The sequence below is a fragment of the Triticum dicoccoides genome, chromosome 7A, assembly GCF_002162155.2.
Source record: "Triticum dicoccoides isolate Atlit2015 ecotype Zavitan chromosome 7A, WEW_v2.0, whole genome shotgun sequence".
NCBI lineage: Eukaryota > Viridiplantae > Streptophyta > Magnoliopsida > Poales > Poaceae > Triticum > Triticum dicoccoides.
This window is the reverse complement of record NC_041392.1, coordinates 180769948-180781547: the sequence shown is the minus strand read 5'-3', so window position 1 is coordinate 180781547 and position 11600 is coordinate 180769948.

Here is an 11600-nt window from a genome sequence, read left to right as displayed (position 1 = left end):
CGTTGTACGGGCTCAATAACGCTGGAGGTAGTATTCGGTTCCCTGGATAACTTCCGAAGCGAAGAACTAATCTTCGATATCGCCCCATTTCGCAGCGGCTATCATGCTCTGCTCGGACGAACCGCATTCGCTAGATTCAATGTGGTGCCACATTACGCTTATCTCAAGCTCAAGATGCCCGGCCCACGTGGCATCATTACAGTAAATGGAAACACGGAACGCTCCCTCCGTACAGAGGAGCACACTGCCGCCCTAGCAGCAGAAGTACAGAGCGGCCTTCTCAAGCAGCATTATAATCCGGCTGCCGAGCCCCTAGACATCATCAAGAGGGTCCGGACCACACTGCAGCAGGATAGCTCGGCTCGGCCGAATTAGCAATTTGACCTCCGTCCCAGCCCTGACGAGGCAACGACACCAATACCGCGCATACATAAACTACGCACTCAAAACCCCAGCAGAATTGACGGAGGCATAACTCATTCGCGATCCACTATACGGCTCGACCGACCCTGGGATTCGCACGATTTCACTTTTACTTTTCACGAGTTTTCTTCCCTTTTGAAGGTCTATGTGGACAACCTACTTGCAGAACACACCAAGGAGGCAAGGAGCTCTGGCTTACAAGGGAATCCCCAGGTGGTCTCTACTAAACGATTGCCATACTTGCTCTTCATACCCGCATGTAGCTCGCCCTTAGTTGTGGCATGTTAAATAGCCCTATTCTTGCTTATCATATTACTTGTACAAAGTACGCCCCGGCGTAATAGTTACATCACAATGGCGAATACACGGTAGCGTCAGCTCATTATTTCATTTTTTCTGTTTACTCGCCTCGGTATTAATCACTTACCGCACACGTACGCCATGGTACGTATTACTACGCCAGGGGCTTCATTACACCCAACACTACGACAATAAAAGTCCGAACACTTTCATAGTATAGTTCGGCACCCCAAACTTATAGCATTATATGCATCGGCTCAAAATCATGTCTTTGGTCAATAGTTGGGTTGCCCGGCTCCTGTGCTTACTACCTTACGTTCCGCTATATCAGCTAGGGTAGTAAGGGAGAACTACTGCGATTGTGTCCCGGTTCTTCCGGACGAGCACCTTAGTAGAGAAAGCCGAAAAGTGACTGTCATGATGCGGCGAGAGCCGGTCAGCTGTTCGAGAGGTTCCAAATCATTAGAATTTTTTTCTGCTTCTTGCGAAGAATCGGTTCCCCCGATTAGGCGTGCATAGCGCCCCTAGTTTGGTCTTCAGAATACCTGGGGCTTCGCCAACTTTCTTAATTGTCAAAGTCCTATGGCTAAGTGAGGGCGGTAAAGGTCACATAGTCCGATTGCCTTGTTCGTTGCGCTAAACACCTCCTTTAAGGACCATAATGTGGAGTAAAGAGTGTTTAGATTTATCCTGAACACCCCCGTACTAGCTACGTGGGGGCAGAAGCCGACGACTGGTCAACCCTCAGAGTTAATAAACGGCCGCACAGGAGGTAAAATTTAAATCATAAGCATTATACTACATAAAGACCATTGTTCCATATTACAGGGCAAGGTAATACACATGTTCTCATGAGAATGTGATATCCTTCGAACATTGCTCCGCCACAAGGAGGGACCCCTCTAGCACACCTTCAAAATAGTGCTCAGGTCGACGATGCTCCTTGCCCTCCGGTGGTCCCTCGGTCATTAGCTTCTTGGCATCCAGCTTTTCCCAATGCGTCTTGATGCGGGCAAAGGCCATACACGAACCTTCAATACAGACCGACCGCTTCACGGCTTCGAGCCGCGGACAGGAACTCACAAGCCGTTGCACAAGCCCGAAGTAGCTGCTAGGTATAGGATCAGCAGGCCACAGCTGGACTATTAGGTCCTTCATGGCTAGCTCTGCCAACCTATGCAACTCGACCAACTGCTTTAGCTGGTCGCTGAAGGGCACCAGATGTTTGGATCCCAGATATTGGGACCAGAACAGCTTCTCTGTAGACATCCCTTCTTCGGCTTTATAATGCTCGGCAACATTTGACACACTGTGCGGCAGATCTGTAAACGCCCCTGGAAAATCCAAATTCGGGATAAGTACAAGGAACATTTCTTCTACGCACTTGCTACGCGGGAAGGATTTACCCGCCGAAATATTCTTGGCCGCCTAAATTTCCTGGAGGGTGATCTGGGCTTCGGCTCGTGCATCCTGCGAGCTCTGGCGGGCCTTCACCAATTCGGACTCTTGCACCTTACAATCGCGCTCCAAGGACTCAAACCTCTCTATCGCGCCCTAGAGCTATGCTACCTCTTGAGCACTGCGTTGGTTTTCCCTGAAGAGGAAGGGATGATGCAGCAAAGTAGCGTAAGTATTTCCCTCAGTTTTTGAGAACCAAGGTATCAATCCAGTAGGAGGCTACGCGTGAGTCCCTCGCACCTGCACAAAACAAATAAATACTCGCAACCACCGCACATAGGGGTTGTCAATCCCTATAGGGCCACTTACGAGAGTGAGATCTGATAGATATGATAAGATAATAATTTTGGTATTTTTATGATAAAGATGCAAAGTAAAATAAAGGCAAAGTAAATAGCAAAGGAAATAACTAAGTAGTAGGAGATCAATATGATAAAGATAGACCCGGGGCCATAGGTTTCACTAGTGGCTTCTCTCAAGAGCATAAGTATTCTACGGTGGGTGAACAAATTACTGTTGAGCACTTGACAGAATTGAGCATAGTTATGAGAATATCTAGGTATGATCATGTATATAGGCATCACGTCCGAGACAAGTAGACCGACTCCTGCCTGCATCTACTACTATTACTCCACTCATCGACCGCTATCCAGCATGCATCTAGAGTATTAAGTTAAAAACAGAGTAACGCCTTAAGCAAGATGACATGATGTAGAGAGATAGACTCATGCAATATGAAGAAAACCCCATCTTGTTATCCTCGATGGCAACAATACAATACGTGCCTTGCTGCCCTTACTATCACCGGGAAAGGACACCGCAAGATTGAACCCAAAGCTAAGCACTTCTCCCATTGCAAGAAAGATCAATCTAGTAGGCCAAACCAAACTGAAAATTCGAAGAGACTTGCAAATATAACCAATCATACATAAAAGAATTCAGAGAAGATTCAAATATTATTCATAGATAGACTTGATCATAAACCCACAATTCATCGGTCTCAACAAACACACCGCAAAAAGAAGATTACATCGAATAGATCTCCACAAGAGAGGGGGAGAACATTGTATTGAGATCCAAAAAGTGGGAAGAAGCCATCTAGCTAATAACTATGGACACGTAGGTCTGAGGTGAACTACTCACACTTCATGGGAGGGGCTATGGTGTTGATGTAGAAGCCCTCCGTGATCGATGCCCCCTCTGGCAGAGCTTCGGAACAGGCCCCAAGATGGGATCTCGTGGATACAGAAAGTTACGGCGGTGGAATTAGGGTTTTGGCTCCTATTCTGATCGTTTGGGGGTACGTGGATATATATAGGAGGAAGAAGGACGTCGGTGCAGCAACAGGGGCCCCACGAGGGTGGGGGCGCGCCTGGTAGGGTAAGGTGCACCCCCTACCTCGTGGCCTCCTGTTACGTGCCTTGACGTAGGGTCCAAGTCTCCCGGGTCTCATCTGTCGAGAAAATCACGTTCCCGAAGGTTTCATTCCGTTTGGACTCCGTTTGATATTCCTTTTCTTCGAAACCCTAAAACAGGCAAAAAACAGCAATTCTGGGCTGGGCCTTCGGTTAATAGGTTAGTCCCAAAAATAATATAAAAGTGGATAATAAAGCCCAATAATGTCCAAAATAGTAGATAATATAGCATGGAGCAATCAAAAATTATAGATACGTTGGAGACGTATCAAGCATCCCCAAGCTTAATTCATGCTCGTCCTCGAGTAGGTAAATGATAAAAACAGAATTTTTGATGCAGAGTGGTACTTGGCATAATTTTAATGTAATTCTTCTTAATTGTGGTATGAATATTCAGATCTGAAAGATTAAAGACAAAAGTTCATATTGACATAAAATGATAATACTTCAAGCATACTAACAAAGCAATTATGTCTTCTCAAAATAACATGGCCAAAGAAAGTTCATCCGTACAAAATCATATGGTTTAGCCATGTTTCATTTTCGTCACACAAGAATGCTCTCATCATGCACAACCCCGATGACAAGCCAAGCAATTGTTTCATACTTTAGTAATCTCAAACCTATAAACTTTCACGCAATATATGAGCGCAAGCCATGGACATAGCACTATAGGTGGAATAGAATATAATGAGGGGGTTATGTGGAGAAGACAAAAGAGGAGAAATTCTCACACCAACGAGGCTAATCAATGGGCTATGGAGATGCCCACCGATTGATGTTAATGCAAGGAGTAGGGATTGCCATGCAACGGATGCACTAGAGCTATAAATGTATGAAAGCTCAACAAAACAAACTAGTGGGTGTGCATCCAACTTGCTTGCTCACAAAGACCTAGGGCACTTGAGGAGGCCCATTGTTGGAATATACAAGCCAAGTTCTTATAATGAAAATTCCCACTAGTATATGAAAGTGACAAAACAAGAGACTCTCTATCATGAAGATTATGGTGCTACTTTTAAGCACAAGTGTGGCAAAGGATAGTAACATTGTCCCTTCTCTCTTTTTCTCTCATTTTTTTGGGCCTTTTATTTTTTATGGCCTTTCTGTTTTTTTGGCCTTCTCTTTTTTAATGGCCTTTCTCCCCTTTTTATATATATTCCTCACTTGGGACAATGCTCTAGAAAATGATGATCATCACACTTCTATTTATTTACAACTCGATACTAGAACAAAGTATGACTCTATATGAATGCCTCCGGTGGTGTACCGGGATATGAATGGACCAAGAGTGACATGTATGAAAGGATTATGAATGGTGGCTTTGCCACAAATACTATGTCAACTACAAGATCATGCTAAGCAATATGATAATGATGAAGGTGTCATGATGAACGGAATGGTGGAAAGTTGCATGGCAATATATCTCCGAATGGCTATGGAAATGCCATAATAGGTAGGTATGGTGGCTGTTTTGAGGAAGATATAAGGAGGTTTATGTGTGAAAGAGCGTATCATATCACGGGGTCTGGATGCACCGGCGAAGTTTGCGCCAACTCTCAATGTGAGAAAGGGCAATGCACGGTACCGAAGAGGCTAGCAAGGATGGAAGGGTGAGAGTGCGTACAATCCATGGACTCAACATTAGTCATAAAGAACTCACATACTTATTGCAAAAATCTACAAGTCATCAAAAACCTCGGTACTACGTGCATGCTCCTAGGGGGATAGATTGGTAGGAAAAGACCATCGCTCGTCCCCGACCGCCACTCATAAGGAAGACAATCAAATAACATCTCATGTTTCAATTTTTTTGCATAATGTTTACCATACGTGCATGCTATGGGACTTGCAAACTTCAACACAAGTATTTCTCAATTGCACAACTACTCAACTATCACGACTTTGATATTATTACCTCCATATCTCAAAACAATCATCAAGCATCAAACTTCTCTTAGTATTCAAAACACTTTTAAGAAAATTTTACTAATCTTGAATACCTAGCATATTAGGATTTTAAGAAAATTACCATGCTATTAAGACTCTCAAAATAATCTAGGTGAAGCATGAGAGATCAATAGTTTCTATAAAACAAATCCACCACCATGCTCTAAAAGATATAAGTGAAGTACTAGAGCAAAATTATATAACTCAAAAGATATAAGCGAAGCACATAGAGTATTCTAACAAATTCCAAATCATGTATGGCTCTCTCAAAAGGTGTGTACATCAAGGATGATTGTGGTAAACTAGCAAGCAAAGACTCAAGTCATACAAGATGCTCCAATCAAAACACATATCATGTGGCGAATAAAAATATAGCTCCAAGTAAAGTTACCGATAGAAGTAGACGAAAGAGGGGATGCCTTCCGGGGCATCCCCAAGCTTTGGCTTTTAGGTGTCCTTAGATTATCTTGGGGGTGACATGGGCATCCCCAAGCTTAGGCTCTTGACACTCCTTGTTCCATAATCCATCAAATCTTTACCCAAAACTTGAAAACTTCACAACACAAAACTTAAAGTAGAAACTCTCGTGAGCTCCATTAGCGAGAGAAAATAAAAGATCACTTCAAGGTACTGTAATGAACTCATTATTTATTTATATTGGTGTTATACCCACTGTACTCCAACTTCTCTATGGTTTATAAACTATTTTACTAGCCATAGATTCATCAAAATAAGCAAACAACACACGAAAAACAGAATCTGTCTAAAACAGAACAGTCTGTAGTAATCTGTAGCTATCGCAAGATCTGGAACCCCAAAATTCTAAAATAAATTGCCGGACGTGAGGAATTTATCTATTAGTCATCTTCAAAAAGAATTAACTAAATATCACTCTCCAAATAAAAATGACAGCAGTTCTCGTGAGCGCTAAAGTTTCTGTTTTTTACAGCAAGTTCAACAAGACTTTCCCCAAGCCTTCCCAACGGTTCTACTTCGCACAAACACTAATTAAACACAAAAAACACAACCAAAACAGAGGCTAGATAAATTATTTATTACTAAACAAGAGCAAAAGGCAAGGAATAAAAATAAAATTGGGTTGCCTCCCAACAAGCGCTATCGTTTAACGCCCCTAGCTAGGCATAACAAGCAAGAATAGATCTAGGTATTGCCATCTTTGGTAGGCAATCCATAAGTGGCTCTCATAATAGATTCATAAGGTAATTTAATTTTCTTTCTACGAAAGTGTTCCATGCCCTTCCTTAATGGAAATTGGAATCTAATATTTCCTTCCTTCATGTCAATAATTGCACCGATCGTTCTAAGGAAAGGTCTACCAAGAATAATAGGATATGAAGATTGCAATCTATGTCAAGAACAATAAAATCTATGGGCACATAATTCCTATTTGCAACAATAAGAACATCATTAATTATTCCCATAGGTTTCTTAATAGTGGAATCCGCAAGGTGCAAGTTTAGAGAGCAATCATCAAAATCACGGAAACCTAACAAATCACACAAAGTCCTTGGAATCGTGGAAACACTAGCACCCAAATAAAATAAAGCATAGCATTCATGATCTTTAATTTTAATTTTAATAGTTGGTTACCACTCATCATAAAGTTTTCTAGGGATAGAAACTTCCAATTCAAGTTTTTCTTCATAATATTGCATCAAGGCATCAATGATATGTTTAGTAAACGCTTTATTTTGACTATAAGCATGAGGAGAATTTAGCACGGATTGCAACAAGGAAATACAATCAATCAAAGAGCAATTTTCATAGTTAAATTCCTTGAAATCCATAATAGTGGGTTTAGCAACATCCAGGGTTTTAATTCTTCAATCCCACTTTTATCAAATTTAGCATCAAGATCAACAAATTCCGAATTCTTGGAACGCCTTCTAGGTAAAGGTGGACCATATTCAGTTCCATCATTATCAAGATTCATATTGCAAAACAAAGATTTAATAGGGGACACATCAATAACTTTTAGATCTTCATCTTTATTTTCATAGCAATCCGGTTTAGCGGCCATCTTATTAACTAAGGTAGCCTGCCTATCCGAAATTTCAGCAGTTAATTTCTCAAGATGAGCAATTTGGGATCTTAAAGCAACGAATTCTTTAGACATATTATCAAGCTCTTTATTCATAAAATTCATAAAACTTTTTTGTTCTTTAAGCTCGTTTCTAAAGAAACTATTATGTTCAAATTGCAAGACCATAACACTCCTGACATTGCTTTCGATCTCTTCTAATATTTTAAGGTGAAGGTCACCAAATTTAGGTAGAGCCATCGTGACAAGCAAGCAAACTAACACACAAGCAAACAAAAAGCAAGCGGGCAAAAAGGGGCAAATAGAGAAAGAGAGGGAGGATAGAGAGAGAGGGCGAATGAAACGGCAAGGGTGAAGTGGGGGAGAGGAAAACAAGAGGCAAATGGCAAATAATGTAATGCGGGAGATAAGGGTATGTGATGGGTACTTGGTATGTTGACTTTTGTGTAGACCTCCCCGGCAACGGCGCCAGAAATCCTTCTTGCTACCTCTTGAGCACTGCGTTGGTTTTCCCTGAAGAGGAAGGGATGATGCATCAAAGTAGCGTAAGTATTTCCCTCAGTTTTTGAGAACCAAGGTATAAATCAAGTAGGAGGCTACGCGCGAGTCCCTCACACCTGCACAAAACAAATAAATCCTCGCAACCAACGCAAATAGGGGTTGTCAATCCCTATAGGGCCACTTACGAGAGTGAGATCTGATAGATATGATAAGATAATATTTATGGTATTTTTATGATAAATATGCAAAGTAAAATAAAGGCAAAGTAAATAACAAAGGAAATAACTAAGTAGTAGGAGATCAATATGATAAAGATAGACCCGGGGGCCATAGGTTTCACTAGTGGCGTCTCTCAAGAGCATAAGTATTCTACGTTGGGTGAACAAATTACTGTTGAGAAATTGACAGAATTGATCATAGTTATGAGAATATCTAGGTATGATCATGTATATAGGCATCACATCTGGGACAAGTAAACCGACTCCTGCGTGCATCTACCACTATTACTCCACTCATCGACCGCTATCCAACATGCATCTAGAGTATTAAGTTAAAAACAGAGTAACGCCTTAAGCAAGATGAAATGATGTAGAGGGATAGACTCATGCAATATGAAGAAAACCCCATCTTGTTATTCTCGATGGCAACAATACAATACGTGCCTTGCTGCCCTTACTATCACCAGGAAAGGACACCGCGAGATTGAACCCAAAGCTAAGCACTTCTCCCATTGCAAGAAAGATCAATCTAGTAGGCCAAACCAAACTGAAAATTCGAAGAGACTTGCAAAGATAACCAATCATACATAAAAGAATTCAGAGAAGATTCAAATGTTATTCATAGATAGACTTGATCATAAACCCACAATTCATTAGTCTCAACAAACACACCGCAAAAAGAAGATTACATCGAATAGATCTCCACAAGAGAGGGGAAGAACATTGTATTGAGATCCAAAAAGAGAGAAGAAGCCATCTAGCTACTAACTATGGACCCGTAGGTCTGAGGTGAACTACTCACACTTCATCGGAGGGGCTATGGTGTTGATGTAGAAGCCCTCCGTGATCGACGCCCCCTCTGGCGGAGCTCCAAAACAGGCCCCAAGATGGGATCTCGTGGATACAGAAAGTTATGGCAGTGGAATTAGGGTTTTGGCTCCTTTTCTGATCGTTTGGGGGTACGTGGATATATATATAGGAGGAAGAAGTATGTCGGTGGAGCAACAGGGGGCCCACGAGGGTGGGGGCGCGCCTGGTAGGGTAGGGCGCGCCCCCTACCTCGTGGCCTCCTGTTACGTGCCTTGACGTAGGGTCCAAATCTCTCGAGTCTTATCTATTGAGAAAATCACGTTCCCGAAGGTTTCATTCCGTTTGGACTCCGTTTGATATTCCTTTTCTTCGAAACCCTAAAATAGGAAAAAAAACAGCAATTCTGGGCTGGGCCTCCGGTTAATAGGTTAGTCCAAAAAATAATATAAAAGTGGATAATAATGCCCAATAATGTCCAAAACAGTAGATAATATAGCATGGAGCAATCAAAACTTATAGATATGTTGGAGACGTATCAAGCTGCTGCTGCGCCTTGCCAACCCGGGCTTCGTGCTCCTTGCGTGAGGCGCGTTCTTTGGCCGCTTTGTCCTCGGCCTCGGCTAGCGCCTTCTTGAGGGCCGCCACCTCGGTCGTGGCCACTAAGAAAGTTTATGACACTTTAAGTCCGGCTGGACAACTCATTTTTTTGAAATGTACCCACAGGTTACTGCATACCTTGGCTATATTCCAGCTGTTTCTTCACGAGGCCGAGCTCTTCCTCAACCCGCTCCAGTTTCCGCTTCAATCCGGAAACTTCCGCAGCGTGAGCAGTGGCAACCTGCAGCGACACCTGCTTATTCACATAGACAACTCATGTTAGACTCCTGCGATATTCATTCTTGATCCTCTGTTTGGCTTTTCCTCCCGAACGCCAAATAGAGCATCAGGGGCTACTGTCTATACGGTGATGTTTTTCCTACAATTACATTACTTACCTCAAATCCCGTTAGAAGGCTCGTGCAGGCTTCGGTTAGTCCGCTTTTGACAAACTGAACCTTCTCTATTACCGTGTCCATAAGGACACGATGCTCATCCACGATAGAGGCGCCTCGTAGCGCCTCCAGCAGATTATCCGGTGCCTCTGGTTGGACAGAGATCACCGGAGGAACAGGTACATTCCCTCCTTGGGGGGAATGCCATTCGCTGGACCCCGGAGCCACGTAGAGCTCCTGAATGGTATCCGGCTGAGGCCCGAAGGGAACTCGGGCCCCGTCACCAGTCCCCGTGGGGACTTTTTTCCCTGTATGTCCGGCGGCCGAGGAGTCATCCCGGGACGTCACCCCGTTGGTCTCCGGAATTTCCCCCCGTCCCGGGAAGGTCTTTTTGGACACCACCTTGTCATCTCCCTTGTGTGAGATGGAATGGGCAGGTGGCGGAGATATGCTAGCCATCTCCTTCGAGTCTAGCGAATCCTCTGTCGAGGATCGCGGGGAGCCATCACGTGCCGGACTGCAATGACAAGGTTTAAGATGTATCAATATTATAGACCGAGAAGGCCAGATGTTTTCGATTCTAGTACTCACGAGGCGGCCCGAGGCTTGGTCCGGCGATGTCGCTCTGGACTGTTGTCGACATCCCACGTAGAGTTATCCGTGAGGGAGCCTTTTCCCCTTCTGGGCGCCTCTGCCTCCAAACTCGTGGAGGCCTCCCTTTTCTCCCTTCCTCTCGGAGGAGGGGAGTCACCTCCCTCCTTGTCGCCATCATCGGGAGCCCAAGGGTCTGTCTCATTGTCAGACGAGATGACCAAGGTGCTCCTTCGGCGAAGCCCACTCCTGGTCCCCATGGCCATGGTTTTGACCTTCTTCTCCGGTACGTCGTAAGGCACCGTAAATAGCATCTTCATGAGGAGTGAGGTTTCTCCACCTTCAGGCAGTGGAGCCAGATTATTAATCCGTCCCGCTAGGTCAACCCAGGCCTAAAAAAGAAACTGATGAGAGGGCTTAGTATCTTTCCTTGAAGTATGTCCTTAAAGACTATACCTTGATAGCCTACCGAATTGGCCTGGCGCTTAAAATTGAGCCCGCGATCCTTGGTCAAGGGTGGCAGTGTCTCGCTGCCCTTGAAGAGCACCTTCCAGATATCTTCGTGCATCGTGCCGAAAAGCCTTAACAGCGTCTGGTGCTTGGCCGAATCGAACTCCCACAAATAACAGGTCCGACATTGACACGGAAGGATCCGGCGTACATGCATGACCTGGATCACATCAACGAGCTTGATCTTTCAGGTTATCATATTCTAGAGGCACGTTTGGAGCCTCATGATCTCTTCCAAAGATCCCAAGGTCAGGCCTTTCTCTTGCCAGGAGGTAAGCCGCATCGGGACTCCGGATCAGAATTTGGGAGTCGCCGCCCAGTTGGCGTCGCGCGGCTCGGTGATGTAGAACCACCCCGATTGCCATCTCTT